Source organism: Pteropus alecto, unplaced genomic scaffold (assembly GCF_000325575.1).
Source record: "Pteropus alecto unplaced genomic scaffold, ASM32557v1 scaffold72, whole genome shotgun sequence".
Taxonomy (NCBI): domain Eukaryota; kingdom Metazoa; phylum Chordata; class Mammalia; order Chiroptera; family Pteropodidae; genus Pteropus; species Pteropus alecto.
This window is the reverse complement of record NW_006436811.1, coordinates 14,769,552-14,777,497: the sequence shown is the minus strand read 5'-3', so window position 1 is coordinate 14,777,497 and position 7,946 is coordinate 14,769,552.

The following is a 7,946-nucleotide window of genomic DNA, read 5'->3' as shown; positions in this document are numbered from 1 at the left end:
TTTACTCGTTTCTCATACTATATGTGTATCTTCACACCTCTTTGGAAAAAAAAAAAAAATCCTTTCCTTTAAAGTAAAGCTTGTTATTATGTAAGATGAATTAAAGGGTAAGATTATGTGGCCATAGAATACTGAGGTGATGATGACATGGCATAATTTATGTTAAAATTACAAAAATTACTGTCATTGCTTTCTCTCTGAGCTCCTGTAAAAAAAAAAGAAAAGAAAAATGCAAATACTGCAGTTTTTCTACTAGGCCCTTAGGCAACTGTATTTTTATAACTGCTTGCTAGCACACTAACTGTAAGGAGACAAAGTGGGGGAAAGAGAATTAAAACTTGGATGCAGAGGAGTTCTAGGTGGTCAAAGGGATCTAAATACAAAAAGAAACAGGATCATGAATTTTTTATATACAAATTTGCTAACGATTGCCTCATAAGGTAATTGTTTTGGGAGGTAAACAATTTTCAACAATGAATTTTAAATAGAGAAGTAAAGATGATCTTGTAGGTGTCTGTATAGGGAAAGGTTGATTGTTAATAATATTTTCTGAGTTCAATATCAAAATCACTACCTTTGTTTTCATCACCTAAGGCTAATAATATTAAATACAGAAACTGGAGTTAATTGTCATTCATGTTTAAAAACAGCAAAAGGTATGCATCATCAGAGGAAAACTGAGAAAATATTGACCATTAGAGCAGCCTCATTAAGAGATTAACCTGAAAGCCCTAGAATGAGATAATTTAGGATGAAAATCTGGCTCAAAGTTCAACATGCTATATCACCATGGACAAGTTAGTTACCTTTCATGACTTATTTTATGCATCTCTAAAGTAATGGACTTGTTTAGAGAATAATAGAGATTATTTCTGTGTTTACAATTCCTATATACAATATTTGTTCATTAAATGTTCCTTATATACCTAGAGATGTTCAGCTTCTCAGTTCTTGCAGTTTCTGAATTTTAGAAATAGCAAAAAGATACCAAAAATCTTAGACATTAATAATAAAGAGTTCCTTTCCTTTTATAACTATGGTTGGATTTAGCAGACAGATCTAAGCATACTAGCAACCTCCTCTAAAAGTCACCCTCCCCTTAATAATGTGGGAGGTTTATAAAATGATTACAAATAAAGCCAAATATTATTTAAATTGAGATGATTAACTCTGATATTATTTATTTTTATGTGTGTGTATTTTAAAAACTGATATTTTATTACTACCAGCAGGAGTAGCTGCATGAGATGATGTCGTCTGTAAGGAGATGATGATGGGGAGACTGGAAGGAAATGGGTTGGGTCTGGAGGCCAGCTCCAATGGCTCCTCAAATATACTTCTGGGAACAGATAAAGGAGACATGGAAAACTATTGCTGTGCTGCCATAAAATTAAGACATTCTTGGAAATCTAGCTGCCTATCATACTTGATGTCCAGTTTCTTTGTCACGCGATCAAAGACACCGGGATCCTTCCGGTTCTTTGTGAAGGCAGCCAGTTCTGTATTCATGAACGTTAGGAATTCAGTCTTGACAGGACTGTACTTGTTATCTTTTCCAGCATACTTCTGGAAACACTAGTCAGAGACTGCACAATTTGGAGTGGAGCGAGGTTCAGAGGCTGTGCGCAAGGAGCTCTCAAGATTAATTCTGATTTTATTTTTTTACTTTTATTTTTCATTAAATCTATTTGGGTTACATTAGTTAATATATTTAAGTTATATAGGTTTCAAGTGTATAATTCAATAATATGTCTTATGTATACTGCATTGTGTGTTCGCCATCTAAAGTTAAATTTCCTTCTGTCAACATATATTTGACCCCCTTTACCCTTTTCTACCTCTGATTTTAAATTGCAACAAATGCCTGACGCAAGGAGAATCCAGATGAGAAAAATGATTATAAGTTAATTTCGGTTTATTTTTTTGAGATTTGAAAATGATAGTTACTTATACTTGGTTGAAAATAGCCATAAGCATGGGGATGAAAGTCCACTAATTAAGGAAATTAAATAAACTTCATAAATTTTACCAATCGAAAATTTTTTATTTCTCATTTGTTAATTAATTTCTAATCAATAATAAACTTATCAAATTGTTATGCTCAAGATGTTTGTGTTCACTTGGTGAATGGTTCTCCACGACGTCTCGTTGTACAATGATTATTCTTACAAGTGTGTCAGATTTCCTCGATAATTTCCTGCACTTCTCAGTTGTCATCGCTGCCAACAGGAATTTAAACTGCTTCTGAGATTATTGCTTTGGGAAGAACCACTCCTCAAATTTCATATCTATAATTTAAGGTTCATTATGTCATAATTCACCATTTTATATAGAAAGCCCTGTTTTTTTACTGCAAAACATTTTGACAATTTAAAGGAAAGATAATTTAACATTTTAGAGAAGAATTTTAGATAAGCAATTTTTACCAAGAGACATAGAGAGGACTCTGTATAATGCTGTATTGTATAATTCATCATATTTGGGACATGTTTGAAAAATATATAAAAAGACATAAGTGCAAAATTTTATTTATATTTCAAACCCTATTTAATATAAAACTTGCATAAAATGTAATGATAAATAATATTTTACCATTTGTACATTATCATTTATGTTCATATAAAAGCATCTTTTGACAATTCAATTTTTACAAAGTTCAAAGTAGCCACTGTAACTTTCTCAACATTAACAGAGTGGGCAATAAGATAAGGCCAATAGTAGAAAACCCTGACATTTGTGATTCCTAGTCTGAGCATCTACAAATGTTAACTGTGTTTCTGACGGCAGATTAATGCTGCTGCAGAGTGTATCCTACTGATAGATTCACAAAATGACTTTAGCAATTAGGTGTGCTATTTCTGACTTTAATGGTTTGTGCCAAATGCATTAATTTTTGGAAAGGTGCATTAAAAAATAAATTGTAACATGTCTATCTGCAGAACCAATAACAAATATACAGTCTATATGTTAAAATATTAGAAATGCTTGATGTTGATCTTCAAAATAAGTAGGTAAATTTACATTTTAATTACTTGGAAGAATTTTCTATAATGATGCCAGGATTTTTTATGATATTGAAAGATGAATTCAACTTTTTCTCAAAGTATATAACTAGATTATACAGCAAAAAGAAGACAATATATAACAAAAGTTTTTATATTTAAAAATATTTTTTCCTTTTTGTTCCTGCAAATTTGTGGTTAAAAACTATTTGGCATTATCCTGCCATTCTTAGGTCATATTTGGCATTAGTTTTGAATTGTGATATAAAAGGTTCTGGGTCACTAGAGCAAGAGCAGCCACTTTAGGAGAAGTGAAAAAAAAAATAGATTTAAGGGGCAGGGCTAATGGAGGTTTGCTATTTTGGCAGGAAATCCTGACATTGATAGAACTGTGTTATTACATACTTATAAATACAGCATTCAGTAAGAAAAGCTCAGTGTTAGCTCAAAGTAGTTAGGAAATTAGAACTATTGACATGGACAATTGTGTGAAAGCATCAGATTACTTTTTAAAGATTTAGAGCAAGAAAAAGTTTCCCTAATTTGAGACAAAATTGATGACTTGTATGTCCTATGTGACCTTGAAGAAGTTGATTAATCTTATCGCCCTCAATTTCCTTACAAGTCAAGTGAGAATTACATGAGATTATATAAAGCTAGAGCCTGGAACAGCATGCACTCAATACTAAAACCATTATTCTTACGGAAGAATGGACTACTTTATTCAAATATTGTGGCTAATTGAGAAATATCACATATAACTGCACAGAATTTATTTTTATACAATATAAATTTAAATTAGAAGTCACAAAATAAATTAGAAAAGAAGCACAATAGAAATTTGATGTTTCAATTCAAAATAACCGTTTATTTTTTTAAATGTTATTTTTAGTTTTAAGTATACAGTACATTGGCTAGACATTTATATAGTTTTTAAAACTATCCCTCTGATTACTTTTTCTCTCCTCTGGCTCTCCACCTAGCCATTACATTAATGCTAACTGCATCCCCTATCCCCATGATCATCTATCAACTACTAATTTGTACTTCTTTAACCCTTCACTTCATTCTCCTAGCCCCTCAGCCTCCCTCCCCTCTGGCTATCACCAGATTGTCCTCTATTTTTGTGAATCTGTTTTTGATTAGTTTGTTCTTTTTGTTCCTTAGATTCTGCATATAAGTGAAATCATCTGGTATTTATCTTTCTCTGAGTTATTTCACTCAGCATAATAACCTCTGAGTCCATCCATTGTTGCAAGTGGTAGGATTTCATTTTTTTAATGGCTGAGTAATATTCCATTGTATATATGAACCATAATTTCTTTATCCAGTTGTCTGTTGATGGGCATTTAGGTTGCTTCCATATCTTGGCTCAAAATAATCATTTATTAATATAAATTACCATTTTACTCTAGAAATTTAGATGTTTCATTTAATAATTTATGCTCTATTTGGATTAAATACTCTTTGCCCATGCAACATAATCCTTCTTTAAAAATTTTCAATTTGATTAATATGTGCATTGAACTTTGTATACATATTATTTTACAACCTACTTAATAACTGAATGTACAAACACATTCTCTAATTATTTCCTGTATTTATTATAATTCCTGATGGAATATGAGCCACTTGTAGTGAGGCACTGGGTCCACATTATAGTTTTTATACCTTCAATGATAGGACACAATTTTGAAATATAAATGTTTTATAAATAATTGACAACCAATTATACTATATATGTATACAATACATATATTTTCAAATTTTGATCAAAGCAGGGTTATTGTGAAAAAAAACTTACCTTTTTATGCCATTTTTCATTGCTATCAGACTTTACCTTTCATATCTATCGTTGGAAAACATGAAATTGCCAGAGGTATTTCTGGGAGGTAATATACATAGAGAATCAAGCAACTAGGGATCTGAAACTTGTCCCAAGTTTTTTTAAATACTGGAACTGAGATGCCAGCAGGTAGGACTGATGGGATCTTTACTTCAAACCTCTGGAAGAACATTCTGAATGAATATGAGAGTTCATTCTGAGCCATGAAAGAGTGCAGCAGAAGGGCAAGATTCAAATACCTTTAGGTGGGTAGTGTTTTTCTTCAGAGGGAAGTTGAAGATATTTATACTTGCCTTTTATAGAGAGATATGAATCATTATAATGATAGTTCTGGGCTTACCTACACAGGACTTCCATGAAAGTCCTTTGGATATAACGTAGAATAAACTGGGGCAGCAGATCACTGAATCATAGGGCTTATTTCTGAAGACTGAAGCAGATACAAAAATAAAGCTTCTGAGAATGGAAACTCTCTTTAAGAGATAAAATATAATTATAGGAAGCTGTTTTCACAGGAAGACCAAGGAGATCTTTAGTCCAAAATACCATTAACATGCAGTGCACTTCAGAGAAAAATAGACAATCAGATAGTCACTTTCCATAGCATTCCCTGAAAGAACATTGGTATTTCTCATTAAGAAAAAGAGAATAAAACATCGTGGCAGGAAAACCAAGAAAAATGAATGATCTACAAATTGGGGGCAAGAGTCAGAGGCAGTTATATAGCCCTTTAACCAAAAATTATTTTCTGATTTCAGTAAAAGAAATGACACAGGAAAATACAGGTCTTACCTAAGAACTCACGAAGATAAATCAGTTGAGAAATAGTTAAAAACCCAGTGGCCTGAATACCTGGGTGGCATATTCCAAATCATAACCAAAAACCCTGTAAGTTAATCCTCATCTTACCAGGAATACCATTCTTTAATACCTCTGAGTTATAGAGTTAATATTTCAGTGATTCTTTTTACCAAAATGATTGTTTCCTAAACTTGTCATAATCAGATTTTGAAATGTGCTATTATTCTCCAATAAATTTCTTAATTATATTATTTTCCAATGAAATTATGTTGCATGTGTCTTTTAAAAAGAGAAAGAAGACACCTTAATAACTGAATTGTCTGATAAGTCTGTCTGTATACAACACTTAGACAGAGGCTTTAGAATGAAGAGGTTTTTTACTTATTTATTGAGTTTAATATAGAAATAACACATGCCATTTGATATATCTTTAATTTTAACCTAACTTCTTATATCTTCAAGTGGCCTTCTCAGGAACTCTGCTGAATTTTCAATGACCATAACAGCAATAATTATACACCTGTTTGAAGGATAATTTTATATACATATAAATTTTAATGTACAAGAAAATAAAATTTTTTCCTTTAAATGATAGCATTGGCTTGGCCTTTATTAGTATTATTTTTTGAGTCCATCTACTATTTGGATTTCCACTATATTTGCTCTTTGATATCCCCTCTTCTTTAGCCTATCCAGAAGAAATGCTGGGAGAGTTTCTATAATATTAACAGGGTCTGTCTGGGCATGTCTGTAATATACATTTTTTTTTCTTCTTTTACAATATATAATCAGTAGAAGAAATATTATTGGCTTTAAGCATGAGCCCAAAGTTGATCATTTATTCTTTCTTTCTCACTTATATTGAAATGTGCTTTTTTTTAATGATCTTTTTTTATTTAACTGTTAAAGTCCTTACATTGGGATTGTTTTTGCCAGTATTCTCCCTTTCCTTTTTCTGAATATACAATTCAAGCAATCATAAAAAGATATATTAATCTTTCCTTTATTTTTCTCCTTTTCCCCCATTTTTCATTGCATAACCATTATTATTCTAGATGGTTAAGAACCTAGTAGATAAAATTTTCAGTAAAATTCCCAATTAAAAAAAATAGCAAACTCATACACTTGACTTAAGACATTTCTCTAAAATAAATATTTATTGAAATAGTTAACTAGGAAAAACATCACCAAAAGTCTGTGAGGATTATTTTGTTGTCAATTTTCTGGCAAACTTAAACTCAATCAACTTTGATTTAAATCATAACAAATCTAAAATATTTGGATATCACATGTCATAATAGATCATGTTAAATCAGTGCTATCTCAATAGCAAATAATTCGTAAGTTATTTGATTGAATTTCTTAATATATTAGTAGATGTAGTTCACCTACAGCCCCTAATAAAAGTGTAACAACTCTCCTACATTTTTATTCCTAGGATAATGATTGAGAATATTTCTAAACTTAATCAGTGAATTATAATCATTTGGTAGCCAGACTATTTGATTATCATTTTTCCATGTATCCACATTTATCTACTTCTAAAAAAGGATTGAAAAGTTTTGTTAAAGTTAGTGATGTTAGCATCTCCTTTTGTAATTCAGTTCTGAAAGTAAGCCAGAAATCTCATATTTGAAGAGATGTATGCATTCTCTGTTTTCTTTAAGCAATATTTTTGAGTGTCTACTATATCTTAGAAACTGTCGTTAGTATTAAGGCCCATACAAATAACATGTTTTTAAATTGCCCCATCACTGCCCTAAAAGAATTCACAGCCTAATACAGTGCTCTTCAGACTTGTTATTGACATTATCTGGAAAGGCTTAAAGATGCCTGTGTTCCACTCCCAATGCCCAAGATTCTGATATAATTGGAATTGGATTTGGTCTGAGCTTCAAGTTTTTTTATAATCTCTAAATGATTGTAACGTGCAGGTTAGATGTAGAACCACTGATAATGAAATATATGAAACTGATACAGAGTTCTAATAGAAGTAATTACAATTGACAAACTCGACAATTTCTTCCAACGGAATTGAAGAGGACTTAACTAAAATGGTTGATTGAATCTTGAGGGAAGAGTAGTCTCTACTAGTTATCCTGCAGAGGAATACTGAGAAGATATTCAGGCAATTTTAGTGAGAGGACAGTAAGTGCATTAATGGGTGTGCTGTTCTGAGCAGACTGTGTGTACATAAACAGAGGGAAAACATGAAGCTGTAGAATTAGGTTGAAAACAGATAACAATCATACCTATAAGTAAAAGACAAAGTATCCTATTAGTAAAAACTTTGTCAT